This window comes from Pipistrellus hanaki (assembly GCF_964339955.1).
Source record: "Pipistrellus hanaki genome assembly, chromosome: 13".
NCBI lineage: Eukaryota > Metazoa > Chordata > Mammalia > Chiroptera > Vespertilionidae > Pipistrellus > Pipistrellus hanaki.
The window spans coordinates 54647172-54670622 of record NC_140515.1 but is presented as its reverse complement, the minus strand read 5'-3'; the positions used below and the strand labels follow the sequence as shown (position 1 = coordinate 54670622).

Sequence of the window (23451 nt, the reverse complement as noted above, 5' to 3'; positions counted from 1 at the left end):
CTAGGAAAACCCCCTCCGTCCTGCTTACTGCGCTCCGCGTACCCTGGCTGCGTTCAGTCGTTACACACGCGTCCCTGCAGGATACACCCAGGCGGTGGTGCACAGACAAGGGCCGTGTGCTTCTATTGTAGAAAGCAGGCACAGAGAAGCCCCAAACACAGGTCCACAGGCCAGATTCTCCCCGGCCCGCTTAGCAACGTCGTCTCAGCTCCTGTCTGCGACTCCTCGTCAACTCCTGCCCTCACGCCACCTCCAGAAGGCCAGCCTATGGCGAGTTCTCGGCAGACAATAAAGGCGTTTCAAGAACGTGTGTAGTAAATACACAAAATAAAAACAGCATGCTGCCTCGCAAATGTTCGGCCTCCCGCCTTTCCTTACCCCAGCACGATCCGGGTGCCGCCGGGAGAAGCCTGGTTAAGAAGCGAAGCAAAACTAGAAGCATCTTTGGCGCCTTTTCACGGGGCGACGGACGCGCAGTGGGTCCGCACTGGTTTCTCGCTTGGACAGGCGCGTGCTTCCTCATACTCACCTGATGGCTGCTGTTTCTACCCGAGGACTAAGTCATATAGGTACTAGGCATAGCGTGTTCATCTATTTTATGTCTAGTAGGACTTGGCAGTATATTGAACATTTAGATCATTAAAAAAAAAAAAAAAAGTAAAAGAAGCCTATCTAATAGAATACACAGAAAGTTTGCAGAGAACACAACCCCCAAAACAAATGTCACTCCCCTTTTAAGTACCGTATTTTTCGGACCATAAGATGCACTTTTTTTCTCCCAGAAGTGGGGGGAAAAAGTCCCTGCGTCTTATGGTCCAAATATAGCCTACACATATACTGTAAAAGTTTTTTTACTTGCCCGGCTCTGTGTGGTCTCTGTGTGCTTGCCCGGCTCTAAAATGGTTCTAAATGCTGCTGTTTACTTTACAGGGTTGATTACATGTGTTTATGACTGTGATGTTGGGTTTTAATGCACAGAAAATATTTTAGGACACTATTTGTTTCAGAATCTTTTTTTCTTCATTTCCCTTCTCTAAAAACTAGTGCGTCTTATGGTCCGGTGCGTCTTATGGTCCGAAAAATACGGTATCCAGGCTCCTTTCACCAAACATATTAAGACATGCATGCTTCCCTCTGGAGTTGGGAAAGTCAGAGTCACACACTTTCTGGAGTGAAATTTCCATTGTTGCTCGGTCAGCTATTTCCATACAGGAAAATTATAATGACTTAACCGCTGACCGTGAAAACGTCTTTTGTTAGAAGTGCCCCGCATGTTGGTTAGAACCGGTTGGGTTGATCCGGGCTGTGAAAGGACTCAGCCTAAAAAATAGTCTATCCGGATCCGACAAGACCTTTTTTTGCTAGGCCTTCACCAGCCTACCCGCGTCTTTAAAATACAACTTAGATCATTTGGCTGAGGGGTTCAGAGGGACTTATTGACCCACAGGCTACGATTTCCTGCCTGACAGGTTAACCTACCAAATTGCTAACACAGTTCAGGCCAAGGCATACTAGAATTCCTGAAAAATATAAGCCAGTCTGCAGAGATAATTACACACACACACACACACACACACATACACACACACACAACGACGGGGCTGTGGATAGATGAGAGCAGGAGTAGGAGCAAAGCAAGATGAAAACCAGAGTTGGAGGGTAAAACCAGGGCAGAGGGAATACAGTTGAAGGGGTAGCTTTCTCTGCCCTCTACTTGCTGTCATTATACTGATTTCCATGTCCCTTCGGGGGAACTTTGCCGGCTACTGTCACGGAAGTAACGTCCATCTAGAATCGCCCCAAACTGAAACCGCACACAAACGCTGTCCCAACTTCACAACGCACCCGGAAGTAGTTACTTGTCAAAAGCTGGGCTTTAAAAAACAGCTGTGTGCTTATAAACACGGACATTTCATTCAGTGATTCCTCGTGGGGCGGGGGGAAGGGGGAGGAGGATGACATTGCTGACTGGCTTTCCCTAAAACAGGCCAGCGGTCCCTGGGGAGGAAGTGAGGGAGGGGGAGGTGGCCCGACCACCTTTGTCTGCCGGCCCCAGCAGGGAGCGTGTCTGGGGGCTGCAGACGGCTCCAGGAACCCAGATCGCCTAATGACTAGAATAAAACACACTTCACACATAAATCAATAAACCAGCCTGCAGCGGCAAAGCCGGGCGCCGCTCAGGAGACAAAATGAATATGCATAGGCACCCCCTCCGAGGAGGGCTCCAGCCCCGGGGGATCCCCAAACCCCACGCCCTGGTGAGAAATGACCTGCGGGTGCCAAAGCCCCGGGAAGAAGTCGGGGGAGGGGAGCCGCCTGCAGGACGGGGGGGAGTCCCAGGCCATCCTCCCCTGGGGGCCGGGAGGAGGGGCGGGCAGCCCGGCTAGGTCTTCGCTGCTGCCCGGTGCCCAGTGAGCACCAGCCAGGCGCAGGGACAGCCCAAAGCCGGAGGCTGGCCCCAGCTCCGCTCCCTCCGCTACTCACCTGCTCCGCCTTCCTAATAGCGGCTAATGGCTCCGCTACGTGGGGAGAAACCTCTTTCTTCTTGTCCTCTGGGGCTTTCCAGTTTAAAAAAAAAAATCCGAAGCAGCAGCAGCGGGCTCCCTGGTGCCGCGGAGAGAGTCACACTCCGCCCCCCACCGCCTCCACACTCATCGCCAGCCCAACGAGCCAACGAGCCGGCAGCGGGAGCCGAAGATCAATCCCAGCCGGAGCGGAGCGCGCAGGCAGACAAAGACCTCACCCCGGGCACAGCCGGAGCCCGGCTCGGCGAGGAGAGCCGGAACCCGCAAGTGGCATTTCGGAAACGGGGTCCCGCACTTGTTGTCCTCCAGAGGGTTCTTCTATGGCACCCTGCAATGCTCAAGCCCTACCCTGTCCCAGAGGCTGTCCCAGGAACCATGTCTCATAATTCTCCAAAAAGCATCCCCAACCTCCTTTGTGCCAGACCAGAGAGCGCCTGGCCCCATGCCTCCCTGACACACCCACCCTACCTGCCCCCGGTCCGGACCCACCTTCCTCAGTCTGGCCACAGAGCAGCCTCCAAGAGCTCCTTGGATGTGGGGAGGGAGGAAGGGAAGGCGTGAAGGAGAAAAGGAGGGAGGAAGAGAAAGAAGGGGGAAGGAAGGGTTTGGTGAAGGAAGGAGGAATGAATGAATTAGGTTGAATCCATTCAGAGATGCCACGGTTAATAGCAATCAGCTTGATGCTTTTCTGTTCCAAGACAAACCGCTTCACTAAATGGGTGAACATTGTTCTTAGAGAGACTCGGGTCCGGAGGCTTGGCCTGAATGCTCTGAGCAGACCTGCAGTCCTGCCGCAGTGCCCTTCGGCCCGCCCAGTAACCCGAGGTGGCCAGGCCCGTGTCCGTCACACGCCAGGCCTGCCCTGTGAGTGACCGGAGCAATCCATGTGACAGAGTCAGCGAGCATCCGCCGCACAAGTACCTAGCTGGACTCGGTGAAGAACGCCCTGGTTTTGGAATCCGTAATAACGAAATCTGTGGAGGCGGGGCCCTGGGTGGGGGACTAGTTAGCCGACTTCCCACTTTCTTTCTTTTTTTTTTTTTTTTTTTTTTTAAATATACTTTATTGATTTTTAACAGAGAGAAAGGGAGAGAGATAGAGAGCTAGAAACGTCGATGAGAGAGCAACATCGACCAGCTGCCCCCTGCACACCCCCCACCGGGGATGTGCCGGCAACCAAGGTACATGCCCTTGACCGGAATCGAACCTGGGACCTTTCAGTCCGCAGACCAACGCTCTACCACTGAGCCAAACCGGCTTCGGCCCACCTTCTTGATATTTGGGATCTTTTACCGTGTGTGTGTGTGTGTGTGTGTGTGTGTGTGTGTGTGTGTGTGTTGGGGGGGGGGAGGGGGGCTGGCCACCTAAACCAGGGGCTCCTGTTTCTTCACCGTGTCTTCCGCTTCTTGGTCGAGAAACGGTTCGGTAAGGAACCTTAGCAGTTAATATCTAATCCTGTTAAACACGCCTGGTGTGCATTTTAATTACGTTAATGAAGTTACCTCTCCCTACGCCTTAGTATTTATCCATAACTATGGATCTTCCTCGGAAGCAATGACATTCTGTTAGCACAATGACTACTTTTTAATAAATCAGATTGGCCTTCTCGCCATGATTCTCCATCAGTGAGAATGGACGGGACAATACGCTGTGACATGTTGCCACTGAAGTCACAGGTGAGAGGAACACCGGGAATTCCACCAGGACTTCGGACCGGCTGTCTAATGCCCTACTCCTGTGCTCTTCCCCACCCGTGGGCAGCACCCGGAGGACACGACAGAATGTGATCGAGTGTCAGAACACTGGAGCCTCGTAGGGAGACACGTGCTTTACAATAAATAGCCTGTGCTGCTGCTGCTTCTTAAAAAAAAAAAATTTTTTTTTTTGGCTTTGAATGAGCAACTGCAGAAGTTCAACCACCAGCTCTCCACCGCTGCAGGGTCTGCTTTCTGAGAAAGGCCATCTTCACGGGAAAGCTCTGCAAATTCCAGTCAACCGGGGGCAATACCGTTTTTAAAATAATCGATAGTGGGAAGTAACTGCATGGGGCATGGCTGGTCCCGGCGGGTGCGGGCGGTGAGAAAGGGCTGTGTGCTGAGATTCACCTTCGTACGTGCGGATAAAGAGCTGGGACTGTTTTCTTGGTTTCACCAGGAGAATGAAAAACGCCATTAATTCTTTCAAGACAAATGCAAGCAACTGGCTTTGTTGCTGTTCCTCCTCCTTCTCTCTCTCCTTCTCTCCCTCCCTCCCCCCCTCCCCTTCCTCGGCAGCTTTGGAGAAAGGCAGCAGCAAGACTGTGGCAGCCATGGAATCACGGGGTCTGGCTGTATTAGCAGAATCACAGACAGAGCCAGAGTGATGTCTTAGCCCTCAGCTCTCTAATTATTTACCCGGATCAAGCCTGACTGCTGGAAAGATCGGCTCTCTCCAGGAGGTAACTGAGCTGAAAGGTTCTTTTCACGGAGCAATGAGGGGCTGGTGGCTGGCCTCTGGCCCCCGGGCCAGGGCGCTCTCGAGGCCGGTGCCACCGCACACACGCCCGGGACCACACCGTTCTCCGCCCTCGTCCCCGGCAAAGCATCGGTCAGTTCAAGAAAATTAGGCGTGAGGAACCCACCTGGGGTGCAGACACACACAGAGACGGAGCCCCTAGAAGACACGGTTCTTAAAATGAACGCTGCGACACGTGGAAGGGCGGCCCGCCGGGCACGCCCGTGGTGTGTAGCTGGCGTGTCCCTCGAAGGCCCGGCATGCAGACAAAGCAGACTGCTTTATTGTTCCCGCTCACGGGTGCCGTTTTCTCCGGCAGGCCTTCGGAAAACACAAAACATTCAGGCACCACTGATGTCCTCATTTGCTCAGGCTCTCATACAAATAAAAATAAAAACACAGAAGGCCACCGGGCCTCTGCCAGCTCGCAGACTCCCCCGAAACCTTTGTGGTCCTCCCCTGGGCCCCACAGAATAAAAGATTGAAGCAATCCATTCCAATCAATCAATATCACCGATATTTGTCTGGCCCTAAAAGCCCTGTCAGAAACAACACCTAATTTACATGCTTCCCACACGTCCGTATTCACTCCCCAGGACCGCAAAACTACTGTCAGACACATGCAAATGTTTTCATTCATCAGGCCCCTCGAGAGGACACGTCACCTTCCCCTTTCTCCATTTCTCATCACTCACTGGCGAACATGGCTGCCCACGAGGATCTGCTGTGAACGTGAATGTGTGTGTGTGGGCCTGCCCCGTCCCCGCCACCCTTCAGAAGCACCCTGTCAGGACTGACCCGACAAATACACTACGGGCTCGGAGAGACAATGTGTGTGTTTTGGTTGCCATTTCAAAATGTATGCTGTTTTATGCTAACATTAAAATCAATTTGTATTCTCCCCCTATTACAGACATCTCTTAATGGCACATTGGAGGATTCTTTCTCCTGTTTCCCCGTCAGGACTGGCATTCCAAATCGGCTGTGGTTGATTTGCTTGCTGATTTTTAACAGCTAATTTCCCTTTTTTTGAAAAGTCCCTCTTTTGGGGCAACTGACGTTCCAGCGAGCTTCAGAGGGTTTTATTCCTGCTTTCAACATCTAACCAAACTACTTCCTTTGAGTTCAGCTGGGACTTGTAATATATTCATCCCATTTCCGTCACGAAATATTTGCATCTGTATTACAGCTTCCAAGTCCAAGAGAAGGGTCTCAATAAATTCGCTGTTTAGAAGGTAACTAGGATGAGTTTCCTAAAAGTCTACATCAAGCTTCTTGCTAGATACCACAGAAGTGCACCCAATATTCCACAGAACAAAGTATTGACAGAATTCTGAAGAGGGTAAACATTTAACCAGGTGGGACCAAGGGGTCACCCCTGTTTCTGGCATGAGAACCAGAAAGAAGAGAACGATTCCTCTAGGCAAGCAGGAAAAAACAAACTCATGTCTCATGTTGACAAATTTACTTATAAGAAATAACAGCGTAATTGCTATCACATCATTATCCACTGGGAGACTGCCTATGAATGATAAACTATCTTCTCTTTTCTTTGAAACAAAGTTTTCCTTGAAATTAAGAATCCCCTCCCCAGGCCCAATTCTGAGGGGGGGAATAAAGACCCCAGTATTCTCACAGCCATCACACAGACTACAGACTAGTGTTGACATTGAGAATTTTTTAAATCTCCTGTAGAGAACTGTTAATTGCAGTGAGAGGATTAGAAAGGAAAACCCTCCTAGTAAGTTGGGGGCCATTTCCACAGCTCGTTGGGTTTACAGCTATTTAGCCATTTGGAGCTTTTTGTCTCAGCCACATCTGGCTCTGCTCAGGCCAAACCGCTGCTTCGTCCGTGTGCGTAAGGACAAGCCCTACTACCCCCCCCCCCCCCCCCGAGCTTCACTTTTCACCCAATAGCACCAAATGTCCAGTTATCGGAGCATCGGTCCACACCCTTAAAGGAAACGCAGGAAGGCAGGAGGACCACCCCAGCTGGAGAAGAGCCGGAGAAGAGCCAGCTGATTTGCTTTGCGACCAAGTTATGAAAGGAAGGAGAGCCAGATGGTGAACGGCCTGGGGGTTGGCCCCTGACTGCCATCGGGGGGATCCGGGGAGCAGCGCGGACCACTCGGGGCATCTCATCTTACAATCAGTTCCCAAGCTTTCCTCCTGGTCTGGGTTCCCTCGGATGTGCCTGCCCTTGGCCTCGGTGCTCAGGGTCAGGGGCTGTGTGTAATCCTGGTGTTTCATGGGGCCTGTCTGGTGGGACCACGAGTGCTTTGTGAGTCATTCACGAGGGAACGCAAGACTATGATGATGAAAACCAACTCCAGCCTAGAGGGACGGGGGGCAGAGGGGCCCAAGCCGTTATTGACACCATTATTGACGCATTGGCATGTGAAGGAAACATGCAGCAGACCCGGATGCGGTCTGCCTGGACAGGCCTGACACTGCAGCGCCACAGCATGGAGGGCAGGCAGCAGTTCTCCTTTGTAGGAGAGGCAGTGATGCGGCGACACAGCAAGCTACCGTCCCCGTGTGGGATGGTGCCTACTGATTTCAAGGTGTTCCTTCTCGGGAGTCTGAAGCTCTGACTGCCCAGGCGATAAGGGGGGTGGGATTATCCTGGGGTTCTTTCTGGAAAGCAAGGCCGGGTCCTCTTGGGGCCTCTCGTTCCTCTCCACCATCCTTCAACCCTTGTCCCTATTCATCCCTCACCCGGGAGGCCAGGACCGTTCTCTGTGCGGCTGAACCATCGACGTGAGGGAAGCTACAGTTTAACACTGACTCTGAGACTCCCTCCTGTAAGTGACGGTGACCCCTGGGCCATGCCACCCTCTCTGTGTGAACAGGACTGAGCTTGACCATCTGACCTGCACTGGCATCTAGAACTGGGGCCTGCTCACAAGCAAGAGTTGACCCGGAGCGTGTGACTGGTCTCGGGCTGAGGAAAAGATCAGGAACCACCTCTAGCAATCGCCCTCTGAGCTCTTTGATCCTTCTCCTTGGACCGTGTCACATCTTCTGCCACCATCGCACTGTCTTTGTCTCATGGCCCGGCTGTGACAGCTGCCCCAACAAACTCCATTCACCCCACTTGTCATCAGTTAAGCTCTCGCCTCCAAACCTCAGCTGCTGCTATGGACACAGGCAGGGCCCCGCTCTGCAGAAGGAGGTTTGGTCCTGCTGTTCCTCCCGCCTCCACCCACATCTGTTCCTGACACCGTCTGTGCTCCGTCCGGACGACACGGACGACTCCTGACCTTGCTTCAGACCTCAAGATCTCCAGCTGAGGGGAGGCGCTATCCCTCTTACACACTGCTGAAACTGAGCTACTCTTCCCTGGAGAGTCCCAGGCAGTTCCTGGAATCTCCAGGTAAAAAAATCAACAACAAAAAAACCTGTCCACCTGGCTTAATGGGCCGTCATCAAGGAGAGGCTTCCTCACTGTGGGACCTCATCTTGGCTGTGACCAGAGATGCAGTGGTTTAGTCACACGGAGGCAGCAGGGTCTGAGCACTGGCTTCTTTCTAGTGGCTTCGTTCAGCTCCGGCTCATAAGCAGGCGGGGAGCTCAGCTGGGCCTGGAGGGTTTCCTTCGCTCGCCCTGGCTCCTTCCTTCTCCGCCCCTGAAGCCTGGCCTGCCTGGCTCTGGAGTCAGGGAGGAGGGTAGCGGCTAGCCCTGAGCGAGAACCCCTGCCCCATTCTCTCAGCCTTTCTCCAGCTGAGGTTTCGGCTGCCCCGAGACAACACATCTGATTAACTGGGATTAAAAAAAAACAAAAACTCGTTCCACTGAAGCTCATGTCCAGAGTTGATAGCATACGGTGATATATTTCCCAGAGACAGAAATCTAATACTCAAAACAAAACATAATAATTCTGGAAGTCTTTGGAACAACTTCAAGAAATGATCCGCAGAAGCAGACGTAAATCATTGTGCGGGATGCTTTTCTTCTTTTTCTTCTAAGAGGACTAAAACCCCGAGGAAAAACAAAGCGGAGGAAATGACTCACGGATGAGTCCAGGGGCGAGGGACCGAGGGCCCCGGGGAGCCACGCGGAGGGATCAGGGGGCGGGAGGCCTGGCTGCGCAGGAGGCTGGGGCATGTGGCTGCTGGAGCACATCCGAGCAGACTCCTCCCTTCTTCGCCCTCGGGGCTTCTGACTCAGAAACACCTGGGGCAGGCGAGCAGGGACCAGCACCCCGGATTGGGGCAGCTCAGAGTGCAGGCCCCGGACAGGCAGGCCCACCCCCACTCCTTCCAGCTGTGCGACCTTGAGCCATCGGCCTGCCCTCTCCGAGCAGACAGGAATGTGATGAAGATAAAATGGAAATATCCCACCCAGTGCTAAGGAAACGCTACGGAGCGATAGTTAACAAGGCGGTAACCACCAATCATGGGGAGCAAAATCTCTTTACGTCCTGGATCCATCTTCTCAGGGGCGAGGTGGCCAATTTGAGTCCAGCCTGAGGGACGGAGAGCACACAGCTGGGCATTAGCAGTTCAAATGATGTCCCTCGAGGTGGAGCCAACTGCAGGGCATCACCCTGGGCGGAGTGAGACCCCGGTCCCTGTCCATGCGGTGTCTGCGCCCTGGCCCCCCAGGATAGAGCAGGGACCGCAGGAAGAGGGGGCCGAACTTGGTGGGGAGGAGGGGGCGGGCTGAGGGGCAGATGGGACCAGGTACTCTGGATCCTCCTCTGTCCCTAAAACCACGCCAGGTCCCCAACCCGATACCAGTGCATGAGCTGGGAGGGTGCCAGCGGGCCCCGGGGAGCTGAGGGAACACTCGCACCAACAGCCGGGGCTACAGAGAACCATCGTCCTTCCATGTGGGCTCCAGGGTCTGTGCGGTCACCTTACATGGGGAACCGACCGAGCTTCTCGGATTTGCCCACGTGGGTGCTGTGTCTTCCTGCAGAGGGCTCTCGGCCGCCTGGCCTGTCCTGGGCCGGGACCCGCAGGCACATCCCTCGCCTTCTCCAGCCCACGTGCTCCCTGACAAGGGCCCTGCCAGCGCCTCCCTGCCACCCGCTCAGCAAACTCTGACCGGGCCCTGGGCCGAGGCCAGCGTGCCCAGGGGGACAATGGACCCTCTCAGTGGGCTCTGGATCCAGGGACTGAGCACCCTCCCCACAGCCATGCCGCCGGCCGCTCTCAGGCCCAGGGCCTCCTACGGCGGAGGGCGTGGACGGTGCTAACGCGCACGCCGGGGCCATTCCTGCGGATAGAAGGACGCTTGTCCTGGTTGTGAATTGTCCTTTCTCAGGGCCTTGATTGTCAGCGCAGAGACGGGCGGCAGAGGGGCGCAGGCCATGTCCGAGGGGACCTGCTCGCTGGGGGCCACCCAGAGAGGCCCACACCTTCTCAGGCTGCGGCCCGTGGGGTGGCCCGATGGGTCCCTGGCGCCGGGCGGGGCTGTGACAGGGAGGAAACCCGAGGGTGCCTCGGGGATGAGCCCCGCTCTTTCTCCCCAAAGTTGGGGAAGGGGCCCCCGGCTGAGGGACACGTTTGGAATGGGGTACTCCTCTTCCTCAGGGTCACAGAGCCCTGGGGCTTTGTGGCCACGCTTCTCTTGTCCCCACCTTTAGCTGTGTGACCTTGAGCCACTGGCCTACCCTCTCACACTGACAGCCTCCTGTTGTCCTTTCCCACAGGAGGCTGTCCGTGTGTCAACCACCCTCCACGAAGGCGGAGAAGTGCCCACCCCAGTCCCCTCGCCCTACTGCAGGCATGGCGGCCAAGCTCTCCACGCGGAGGGCGGGCGGTGTGGCTCAGGGGGGCCATGGCCCAGCAGCGGGGAGCCAGGTCCCCGCCCAGCCAGCCTGGAGCATCCCTGTGGGGGGAGGTTCCCAGAGGCAGAATGCGGCAAGCGCCCCCGGTGCCCCTGGGGGTGTGCAGGGTCTTGCTGATCCGAGGTCCTCTGGCCCAACCACAGGAGCTCAGAGTGCGTGCAGGGCAGGGCAGGCCGGGGCCTGGCGCTCCGGTCTCCTGCCCGCCTGCGCGTCTACCCCACACAAAACACTTCGCATGCTTGCGGTTCCTCAAAGAAGCTGCCCTGTGACCCTCCCCCCGGCCTCTGCCGCCTTCCTCTTCCTCCTCCTTCGCCAAGGTGGACTCTGGAAGCTTCTCCCAGGCAGCCCGGCAGGTGACCCTCAGCACCCTGGCCAACGCCCTCCCACCCGCCCAGGGAAAGGCAGGGCAGAGCAGCAGCCTCACCTCCGTGGGCTGCCCAGTGCAGGGACCTGGCCGTCCCCACATTCCCTAAGGGGTGTCTTAGGGAAGAAGGGGGGTGCACCTTAGGGTCTGGCTACCCCAGAAGCAGCAGCCCAATAAGGGGTTCGGGGGTACAGCCAGGACGGGCCCAAACGGATTCTGTGTTGGCGGGACCGCGCGTCACGATGTGTCCCAGCGGCTGGCTGAGTACAGAGGGGAACACGGGGAGAGGACAGCCGCGGGAGGGTCCCTGCCTCCCCCCCACACACCACAAACACGGGCCAGTGTGCCTCAAATGCCTCGTTCCTTCCGAGAAGAAGGGGGTGCAGCAAAGTGCACCCCAACGCGCCGGCGAAGGGCTGGGAGGCTTTGGGAATGAGGGGTCCGGCCCAAAGCACAGGAGGGAGCTTGTGGGTGACCTTTGAACCAGGCCTTGAGGGAAATACAGAACAGTAAGCGCGGGGGGGGGGGGGGGGGGGGGGCTGAAGAGCGGCTGGGCCCCACAGGGGCCTGGGCTGCGGGGCCTGGAGGGCCCAGCGAGAAGCCCCGTGTGGTGGGGCCTGGAAGGCAGGCAGGTGACCGAGATGTGGGTGGTCCCACCCTCACCGAGGGGCCCTTCTGAGGCCCGAGCGGTGCCAGTCCTGTCCCCAAGCCCCTTCCCCCAGAGCCAGAACCCTCTCTCTGAGCGCCTCGATGCAAGCCAGCCAGGACCCAGGGAGGCCCTGGAACAGCGGAGACTGCCCCCGGGGTGGGGCACGGGGGAGACTGATTCTCGGGGCAGCAACAGTCAAACTCATGGAGGCCGAGAGGACGACGGTGGCTGCCAGGGCTGAGGGGTGGGGGGCGTGGAGAGCTGCGAATCACAGGGTACAAAGTTCAGGTTATGCGCGCGACGAATGCATCCTGGGACTGGCTGTAAGACAGACAATGCTGTACGGCACACTCAAGAACCTGTTCAGAGGGTAGATCTCATTTTAGGTGTTCTACACACACACACACACACACGACAGTAACAATATCCCGCACTGCGCCCCAAATGGGAAGGTTACCAATGAGAACCCAACAAGCACAGCCTGACCTCCCTCCGCAGCAGGCAGACCCCCCCATGGAGAGCGCCCGGGTCCGCACGGAGTGACCCCGAGTTTCTGGGGTGTGCACACCCGGGGCTCACGTCGTCCACAAAGCTGACTCCATGGCACACCTGGCTCACTCCCCCAAGATGTAGCCACCAGCCACATGCATGTGCTTCCCCCCCCCACCCCCCGTTTAAATTTTAATTAAAATTAAAATCACGGTTTGGACATTCAGTTTCTCAGGCCAACTAGCCACACCGGCGCCTGGCTCACAGGGGCTGTGTCACCACCGCAAGTCTCCCTGGACAGCGCTGCTCAGGAAACCCGCCACGGGGCCCGTCGGCCGCACGGGCAGAGCTAGGAAGAGGAAGCATGTCGAGTCCTCACGGCCAACAGCGGCGCCCGCCCTGGACTATTCCAGAAGAAAGAGGAAAAAAGAAGAAGCCCTGGATTTGGCTGAGTTTCCTACAGGACTAACATCTTCGGAGAGACGGCCACAGTCCTCATCTCTATAAATGCTCAGCTGGTGCTGTTTTATTTCCCTGCCCGAGTAAGCCCTGGCCTTAGGGTCTGTCTGCGTGCGTGAACCCAGAGCCCCAGCTCTGCCAATGCCCAACGAAGATGCAGGACGGCCCGGGTTAGAGCTCTGGGGTCAGTAACTTAAACACCCTTTACGGATAAGAGGAAGATGGAGCACAGCCATGAAGTGACGGTTCTGAGGAAGGGACAGCTGCCTGGCTGGACACGCACCTTGGCTGTGACACTGTGTTCTCAAGCTCTGGGTTTGGGGACAGAGTCACAGACTGGACACCCCCTGTGCTCCGCTGAGGAAAAACAGAAGTCCATCCGATGATGGGTTTGCATGTGTAAGCGTGATGGAAGCCAAGTCTGAGAGGCCCGGGCCATAGCGAGATGAGGAAATTTAACCTGAAAGTGGGATTAACTGGTTTCACTTGATTGGCTGATTTTTAAAAATGAAACTTCCATTCCTTAACACCCCCACCACCTCCAGCCAATACACACAACGCCCCACCACCTCCCCCACCACCTCCAGCCAATACACACAACGCCCCCCCCCGCAACACACACCAAAACCTACCATTAATTACTCTTTCACCTAATTCCACCCTAACCATGGGGTAATTCCACCCTAACCATGGGGCATTAGCCTGTCAGTAAGAAGATAACTTTTGCCTGGCCAGCCTGGCTCAGTGGTTGAGCATCGACCTATCAACCAGGAGGCCATGGTTTGATTCCAGGTCAGGGCACATGCCTGCATTACGGGCTCCATCCCCAGTGGGGGACATGCAGGAGGCAGCTGATCAATGATTCTCTCTCATCATTGATGCTCCTATTTCTCTCTCCCTCTCCGTTTCTATCCGAAATCAATAAAAATATATTTAAAAAAAAGAAAATAACTTTTGCTCCCACTTGTGCCCCAGACAAACACTAAGCTGGGGAAGTGGTTAAGCCTATTTCCTTTAATGTTATACAACACTTGCTTTGTCTATTTCTTCATATTAGGTTTGGAATTGAACTGGCCTGGCTTATACTTGTTGGGAATGGTACATGCATTCAACTATTAATAAGTATAACAATATGGCCGAAACCGGTTTGGCTCAGTGGATAGAGTGTGTCAGCCTGCGGACTGAAGGGTCCCGGGTTTGATTCCGGTCAAGGGCATGTGCCTTGGTTGCGGGTACATCCCCAGTGGGGGGTGTGCAAGAGGCAGCTGATGGATGATTCTCTCTCATCGATGTTTTTAACTCTCTATCCCTCTCTCTTCCTCTCTGTAAAAAGCAATGAAATATATTTTTTAAAAAGTATAACAATATGCTTGCAGTTATCTTAGTACATATGTATATAACATACATGTATCATTCTGTCAATAAGTATACTATTCGGAGTCATTGGCTGACGGTGACCCAAAGCTATTCTCTTCTTAAGTGGATCCTTAGGAGGCCACGGAGGCTAATAAAGGCTTCCGCCGTGTTCCAGTATTTCTCTCAGAGAAACAAACTTACGTAAGGCTCCAGAGTTACACACCCTGAGCACACTGTTGATTCTCTATTAGCATGAGCAGCTAAACTGGAAAACACATGTTTTATTAAATGTTAAAGCTAGATTTATTAGAAGGCATACACCCCAAACTACTATTTCCCTGATAATTAAATTAACACTTTGTAATTTTACTTCGCCTCTATGTGTTTTTTACTAACGTGAAGAAAAAAAAACCCATCATCTTAAAAAAAAAAAAAAAAAAAAAAAAGCAGCAGCATATAATTCTTCACCCACTGCATCAGCGTAGTTAGTTTAAATCCTCGTTGGAGGGAGAATGGGTCCCACCGCTGTTCTTCCGCTAAGTGATTAAGTTTAAATTTGCCGCATCTAATGGAGAGCTCTTCAGCGTCTGAGACTCAGCCATTACAGACAACGACAACAAGGAGTTCCGCTGTCTTCATTCGGCAAATGCAAAAGGCAAACCTCAGAAGTGCTAACGTCCACTGCTGCCAATCCAACTGCTTGTGAAATTTTTACCGAATAAAGGTTAAAAAACAAAATGTAAAAGCTTTACCAGGAACCTGGTGAGTATCCTGCTATTTCTAGTTCCACTGAGATGTCTAAAGGATACGCGCTTAAACGTGCTCTGTGTAATTTGTCTCTAAATATTTTCACTGTGAAATGGGTCAGGACTGGTAGGAAAGCAATCTGTTAAGACGTGGTATTTATATTAACAACACATAATCCTTTCAAACATATATAATTTTTATTGATTTCATAGAGAGAGGAGAGAGAGAGAGAGAGAAACAACAATGAAAGAGAATCACTGATCGGCTGCCTCTTGCACACCCCCACGCTGGGGATCGAGCCTGCAACCCGGGCATGTGCCCTGACTGGGAATCGAACTGTAACTTCCTGGTTCACAGGTGGACGCTCAACCAGTGAGCCATGCCGCTGGCCACAACACACAATCTTGAGTGTATTTTAAACCAGAAAATAGTTCATGTTCACTTTATTTATTTCCTATGAATTTTCCTGTCTTCACTTTATTGAAGTAAATTAGTAAAACTATCCAAAATTCAAGACAACAGCAAGCCCTATAAACATAGGTTGCAGATGCAAATGTCTCCAGAAATTTTTTTCTTTCCCATTTCATTTGTCCCAGGATTTAAATTTTTCCCTTTTATTGATGATATACCAGTTATAACATCTGTAGATGTACATTTCTCTGTAGGTTAAAAGTACGGCAGTTCATTTAAATGGCCAATTCCAGAGTTTAAAGTTCCCGCCTAATCTGTTTTTTTTTTTTTCCTAAAAATCTCAACAGCACAACTCTCCTAGCTTAAACTATCAAATCGGATGGCCTCTCTTTGTGCAAACAGCCACGTACTACACGTCGTTTCTAATTGTTACAAAACTGCAAACACACATAAAGGGAGTACTCAGGTGAAAGATTTTGGAACTCTCCTATAAACACATGCTGTTGAACTTCCGCTCCTGGCCAGTTTCTCAGCAAACTTCGCCCCCTCTAACCAGAGACCCTGACAAACAATAAATCAGAGGCATTTTCATGAAGCAGAGGGAGGTAGGCAGAAGTTCTTGAAACCCCGTGGAAAACCAGTAGATATGACTGGGGCCCGACGCCATGTCCTATATACTTTAATAGCTTCTCCTGGCCTACTTAACACACGCGTGGTGATAGGTGGAGTCTTCGGGTGATCGGATATGACCTGAGCTTCTGTGGAGCGCGTGATTCCCGTCCCCCTTCCCATAACCAGGCAAATTAAAACCTGATTAGCAAAGAGCCGGAGAGCTTCATCCATTTACAGGAGAGAAAGAATTTCTGATAGAAACGAGGTTGCACCCCATCCAGCGGGCTGGAAAAGCATAATGTACCCCACACTGTCCTGGGGGGGGGCAGCCACTACGATATCCGGCGTCCCTCTGTGGCCACATTCCACACAGACAACCGAGCAGCAACGGTGTCAACTCCAAGTCAGCTACCAAAAGCCATCACTCTCCCGGAAATACCTACCATCATCATCACTGCTCCGTTGGGAAAATAGACTTTAAAGAATTACACATAAAACTTGAAAATTGAGATTCCTTTACTTATCATCCAGTGGGAAATTTCAAAAGGGAAAAAATAAAATAAAATAAAATAACAAACCATGATATAGCTTTCCTAATGCATAGCTACTCCTTTGCTCCGTTGTTCTTAAAAAATAATGTATGCAAAGCAGGATTTTTCTCTAAGTGTACCTCGCTCTCCCGTATATACATGGAAAATATTTGCATACAGTGTGTGTGTGCACTGATACATGCATGGTGAGAACTTACAAATACGGACCGCGTAAGTCAGTAGCTGATTTTAAATCTACCCCAACTTCAACAGATTTGTTTTCTGTTCCTGAAGTCCTCAGGTAGAAGCTCTTTCTCATGGGCTGTGGTTCTAGTCGATGTTCATACTCTAGGGCAGTGGTCGGCAAACTCATTAGTCCACAGAGCAGCAAACCGAGGCTCGAGAGCCACAGTTTGCCGACCACTGCTCTAGGGTGTGCAAAAGTGCTTCCCCATTCAAACACAGAGAGGAAGGTTCCGGGACCTTGGTCTCCTAACCTTCTGCCTTTGCTATTAAACATCGACTGGGTGAACGTGAGGGAGCCGGGAGCCCGGCGAACTCAGACTGCCATGCTACAGTAAACATGCTCTTTTGCCCAAGACATTTTTTTTTCCCTCATGAATATAAGTTGCCTGCCATTTATTATGAGATTTCTCCCCCCTGATTGACACCCCATTATGTATATTCAGTCAAGCTAAAAGGGGATTTCAAGTGATCAATATACCATTTGCGCTGAACGTCTCTCAGCAGCTCTAGCAATAAACTCTGCGGCGACACAGAAATAGAGAGATCTCCAGTGGACAGAGTTGGATGAAAACCCATGTTTTGGGCAGACAGGACAACAGAAAAGTCCAGGGAAGAGAAGGCAGGGCAGACATTTTTTTCTTAATGAAAACCAGCTTTCTAGTCCCTGACCATTGAGGAAATGCTTTAAACTCCTACGATTTTTTTTTAAAAAAATATCGTAAATATTATACGTTGAGGTCTCTAGAGAAGCAGGAGGGGTCTAAACCAGCACCGGGTCCCTTTCCGATAAGAGGCAATTCCCTCCATCAAGGGCCATGCGTGAAGGTACTTGGCGTCCATAATGTGGAGAAGGCGGGCCCGGATCCATCCCCAGGAAACCCGTGAGGTCCCGCACCCCCCAACGCCTCTGAAAGAGCAGTGCCTCCCGCATCTTTGAACCCTTTCCACTCATCCCCGAAGGGTAGCAGAGCCCAATGGTGTGACCTTCCCTGGCTGAGCTAAAGGGGCATTTTGGTTCATGTATGTGGTGGGAGAGGTAGTTCAACAGTAGCCACGGCATCTGGCACAAATGCGTCTCCTTACTGGAGCATCTGCCTGCTTGAGCCAGGAAAAGGAGAGAGGAGGCCGCCCAGAGAGATGAGACAACGGGAAGTGTCCGTTCGGCGTTAGCCAGACACCAAAGGCTCATGTTCCTGGAGCAAGAATGCCCAGTGGTGGGGCGGGCAGGAGAAGACGGCTTGATGGCGGGTGTGTAAAGTGCCATTGCTGTACCGTGATCCGATGCTGGTCTACGTTAGACGTCCCCACCCCCACCCCCCCGAGGGGATGACACCATCTCCTTGCAGACGCTTACTTATGAGGCTCACGCCTTGGGAAGGAGACATGACCGTGGGAAGAACTGCTCTGCGTAAAAGCTCCAGAATGACCCCGGTGTGACTGGTGGGTTTGCCGAACTTACGTTTTGAACGACTCTCGGGCAGAAGGGCGGTCTCGGTCCATGGTATGGGAGGAGCACCTGGAAGACCAACGTATTTTGATCGTTAGCAGCCTGGGCGGTTTCCACATTCCACGAGTCCCAAAGATTGACAGGGACTGGACCAACGGCGGGCATCCTGGTCTGCATCCGGACAAAACCGATGTCCTGTGACTTTTTAGTTCTGAAACCTGGAGCGTGGCTCCTTTTAAAGGGCCAACGTAAGGTAAGACACATCGCAGAAACACTCACTTTACTTTATAATATTGTATCTGTTCACGGCTTCTTCTCAAGGACCCTAAGCTCAAAGGTACAGACCTAGAGCCCAATATCCACCAGGAAAGAAACAAAAACTTATCCCCCCCCCCCCCCCCCCCCGACGCGCCCTCAAAATAAGTAACCCCCGTCTGCGTGGGACGTGTGTGTATGCGGAAAAGTGCGCACAATCCAGAGAATTATGTGTAACTATTCAGTGCCACCTAATTTTAAAGGCGCAGCAATTTCCAAATGTTCTTCTAAAGGCAATTCCTGATCAATACTCAACCCAACTAAATACTCACACACCCCAGGGTGCGAATATATTAATTTTTAAATACTTAAAAGACAGTGATGCGATTGATATTTGTATCTTCAAACTCCCTGTAATAAGTGGATTAGCAAAATGTGCTTTCTGCCATTCCCTTGGCAAATGCACATGACTGGACATTCTCAGATGGAAAAAGGTAGATTCTTTTTTTAAAAAAATATATATTTTATTGATTTTTTACAGAGAGGAAGGGAGAGGGATAGAAAGTTAGAAACATCAATCAGCTGTCTCCTGCATACTCCCTACTGGGTGTGTGCCCACAACCAAGGTACATGCCCTTGACTGGAATTGAACCTGGGACCCTTGAGTCCGCAGGCTGGTGCTCCATCCACTGAGCCAAACCTGCTAGGGTGAAAAAGGTAGATTCTTGTGAGGCCAGCTCTTAAGTCAGATCTCAGACACCCCTGTCCATCTGCAACACTCTCTACAAAAGCTCCGTGTACATTAATACCATCCTTTATGATTAAAAAATAAATAAATAAAAATGAGATCGGTTAGCAGGCTAAAGCAGCCCAGGTGTTTACTCAGCCAACACATTCACTTGGCCGGGAGGTGGGTGTTCTGGAATGCTCTTGGTACAATACTGTGTACACATTCCCTGTCGGAACTCAAGGAGGTACTGTTCTGGAACCTTCTCCCACTGCAATTCACTGTGCAAACGGGCAGAGCGCTAGCTTCCACAAAACCATCACAGCAAACCGGAGGGAAAGACCCCTTAGGAAACCAGGCTGCCAGCATCGGGGGCGGGGTGGGGAAGCAGCAGAGGCATCCTACCAATCTGATTCTTGAAGCCAAAGTTGAACTCAATTTTGACTTTAGAAGGACCCGCAACCACAGCAGTTTACCTGACTGGGTGCTGCTGGTAAAATCCCAAGGCCTTCCAGGTGCTAGGATTTGTAGGTGTTGGTTTGTGGATTTAAAAGAGGGGAAAGATGGTATGAGGAGGAAAGGGATTGGGGGGGGGGAGCAAAAGGTGGTTCCAGCAGCCTTGACCTTAACATTAGCTCCAAAGAGAACATGCAGTGCCCCCCGGAGTCTCACTTCCGACTGGAGTAGCTGTTGAGGTACCGCTCACCGGTCACCACATCCAGCTTCAGCAAAGCGTTAAAATTCACTCCAGCCATCAAGGGGCAGGTATTTGCTTTATTTTCTTTAAATGATGAATTGGCCTTGAGAAGGGGATGGTAACCCCAAGTGGGCACCCTTTCAAAAACTTTTTGTTTAATAATAATAATAATAATAATAATAATAATAATAATAAAAAGTCTTGGTGTCTCTCTTCCTCGTGGTCGGACCTGCTGTCTGCAGTAGGCGATGCGGGTAAGCATGGCGCTGACAATGAATTGTGCCTTCACAATGGACGCCTCTTTCCTCAGCGCAGCTCAGAACGCCTTCTCTCCCACTGAAAGGAGGTTTGAAACCTCGCCTTGTGCGGAAATGGCCGTCCTCTAACCCGACACGACATGACACGCCTGGGTCCTGACTGAAGGACCAAGCAGTATGTCCATGGTCACGCCACAAAAACCACCTCTCACCTGCTTCCTGCCCCAAGCACGCACCTCTGGGCTGAGAGGCCAGGTGCTATCCTTTCCGCAAGCAGGTTCACTGCCCGGAAAAATGGACCCCCTCTTTCTTTAAAACAAACAAACAAAAAACACCAACCCTTGTTTTATGAAGAAATCTCATTAGGAATATCAGAGCAAAGAGGACTCTTTTTGGCTTCACTCCACGCTCTGATATTTGTCCTCCCAATCATGTCATTTAGCCCCGGATCTCAAAATGTGGAAGCGGCTCCCCCTTCATATCCCCTTTCTATCAAAATCCACCTTTCAAAGTGAAACAGGCATTTTGACAAGTTGGCAGGTGAAATGGAACAGGGCTGGAGACCGACTTAGGGGTGAAAGCCCACCCTCCAGAATTTCCCTGATTATTTAAATATACGTAACGCCCAGCCTCTCCCTGCCTCTAGCTGCACCACTGCAATTGTTGAATTCATTTCCTGGCCTTTCATGCAGATGCTCAGAAACAGGGTGGGGCTCCCTGGCCTGCGCGCTGGGAAGGCAGTGTGTGCGGCAGAGAGAACTCCATTAATCCTCCCCACGCCCGGCTCTCAGTGTCCTTTCCAAACACCTTCGGAATAACCATGCTGTTCGAAGTGCCACCACTTCTAACGGTAAGGTTTACATGAAAATCTCTGTGTCAAATCAGATGTTCAGTGCACCAGCATGGATGACAAGTATTGAAATGAAGGTGACAAGTCAAGGAATGGGAGAGAAATCCCCCTGAGGAAGACATGAGGAGGAGACAGGCTTCTCTGTGGATGGATGTCTCTGTTGAAGCCTTCTCATTCTCTCTCTCTCTCTCTCTCTCTCTCTCTCTCTCTCTCTCATTCTCTCTCATTCTCTCTCTCTCTCTCTTTTCTTATTTTTTATTTTTTTTACAGGTATGGTTCTTTCAAGTCCACAAGTCCACCTCACCCTGCTAAGCCATGCTGGTCCCCTTATGAGTCAGCAGGCCACGGAGCAGTTCAGACAGTGTGCCGGCAAGGGCGGTCTCTGGACACACCCATTTTACCAACCTGACTCTGGTGTTTTAAAAAATCATCTTTGTGCTGCTTGGTATCTGGTCTCAGAACTTCCATCAAACACTGCACCCTCCGCCTTCCCCAACGAGGACCCTGGCTCCAATGTGGCAGCCCTTTCCTTCAGCTCTGACCTAGGGCAATTGAATTAGGGCTCATTTCTCTCTCAATAGGCAACTCCTGTTTCTAGCCTGCATCTTAAAATCAGCTTGACAATCCTTTCCGTGGCATATGACGAATCAAATTGGCCATCATTGCACTCCTCAAAGACATCTTTCCTATTTCCACTCCTTTTACAATATGGACACACCAACAAGGAAAAAAAAAAAAGAGAGAGAGAAAGAAAGAAAGAAAGAAAAAAAATATATTCACTCAAAAAACCATATCTTGGTGTTTGGTTTTTTTGTGTGAATTCTTTTGGGGGTGGGACGGTATGGGGAGGTTGTAAAAGATAATGAATGGATACAACTCATCCTAAAGAAAGAAAAGCCATCAATAGCCATCAAGTCAAGGACAGAGTCTCTAAATGATTTTAAACACCTGCTGTCCACACCTTTCATTTAAACATTATTCCAAAAACATGGACATCATTAGCTTTGAAAAACTTTACCAAAGAATAATTTATTTTCCATGTCTTTTTTTTTTTTAACATGATTCAGCACTTTTGATACTAATTTATGCTTAGAAATTCAAAGGGTATTTTCTGGATGCCTTAAGACCTCAGACACTCTTCACGGAGCCACTGCAGGGACCTAGCAGAAAGACGGGGGTCCCTGGTGGGCCGCCCTAACGCCCAGAGACCCCCTCGGAGCAGCGCAGCTCCTCTCTCGGCATCTCAGTGGCTCTGGGGGAGCTGAACGACCCGCCGCACAGGCTTTGCCCATCTCGGGCGCATCCCCCTCGCCCAGATGCCACCCATCCGGGCACACTCCGTGCACCTGTACAACCCCCACCAGCTGCAGGGCTGAATGCCCCACCTGATGTGTCTTTTCAACCTTCGTCAAGCATCCCAAGACCGAGCTTTCCCTGAAGCCCTTCCCCCAAGTGGAGGCTTTCTGCGGGAGCCCCCCAACTGCGGGAGCCCCCAGCCTGCGGGAGCTCTCCAGCGAGGGGAGACCGAGCTGGAGAGAGAGGCGCCTCGGACTCGCTTTGCAAACTTAAACCTGCGAAGCACACGGACCCGCGTCCGTCCGCACCCGGAGACCCGCACGGTCCCCGCAGCATCCCACGCCCACGGTGCACACTCACCTGCCGGTCCGCTAGCCGCGCGCCCCCGCGGTCCCACCTCTCATCCCGACCTCCGCTCGCCGGGTGCGGGGAGCGCCCTGCAGGGCGGGGGCCCGGGGCCTGGCTCCGGGCTGGGCTGCGGGGCTGCGGGGCGGCCGGACGCCCGGAGCCGCGGGAGGAGCGCGCCCGCCCGGACAGGTCCGCGCCGAGCCCGAGCCAGCGGGCGAGCGGGGCGGGAGGGGCCATTTGTAAGCGAGCAGACGCTACCACCGCCCTCGCTCGCGGGGGGCGGGACCCTCCGCCGCGGCGCCGGTGGTTCCTGCCCGGGAGGAGCCCCCCGGCGCGCGCTGATTGGCACTCCCGCCGCAGCGGGGGCGGGCGGGCACGTGACTGACAGCCGGCCCGGCCCGGCGCGCCCCACCCCCCGGGCGCCCCAGCTCCCTCCCGGAAAAGCCGGGGGACCCAGGCAAAGAGGGGGGAGCACGGGGGGTGCGGGAGAGCCTCCCAGCTCCTTTAGGCGCAGTGCGGGGTGCTTCCGGCCGCCACCCCGGGAGGAGGGGTCCCCCTGCGGCCAGGTCCTCCCGCCCCGCCCGTGGCCGCAGCCCCTCCCCCACACCCAGGCCCGGTGCTGCGGGCGGACCCCCGCCCCCCGGAGCTGTCTGTCTGCGCTGCCTCCCCGCACCCTGCACCCCGCACGCGGCGACGCATTGCAGACACCGCCCGGCTCCCAGGTCTGGGAGCCCCCGCGCCACGCCCGGGAGTGTCACACGGCTCCCGGGTTAGGTCGGTCGCCAAGGGTCTAGGGGGGCCGGCTCCCTGGGGAAGAGGAGGGAGGGGCGCCGTGGAGGCTGCAAATCCACGATCCTTCCCACGAGCGGGCAGGGGGGAGCGGGGAGAGGGTGGCC

At 53.0% G+C, this 23451-nt stretch overlaps 1 long non-coding RNA gene across 1 annotated transcript in view; it reads right to left on the bottom strand.

Annotated features, from left to right (window-relative positions):
- Nucleotides 1–22752, bottom strand: part of LOC311632123 — a 76286-nt gene extending 53534 nt beyond the window's left edge. Inside the window, exons 1-2 of the long non-coding RNA XR_014796723.1 lie at nucleotides 22568–22752; nucleotides 18138–18194 (exon numbers count right to left, since the gene is read on the bottom strand). This is a non-coding gene — a long non-coding RNA (uncharacterized lncRNA). The remainder of the gene's footprint in view (nucleotides 1–18137; nucleotides 18195–22567) is intronic.
- Between the last annotated feature and the right edge of the window lie 699 nt (nucleotides 22753–23451).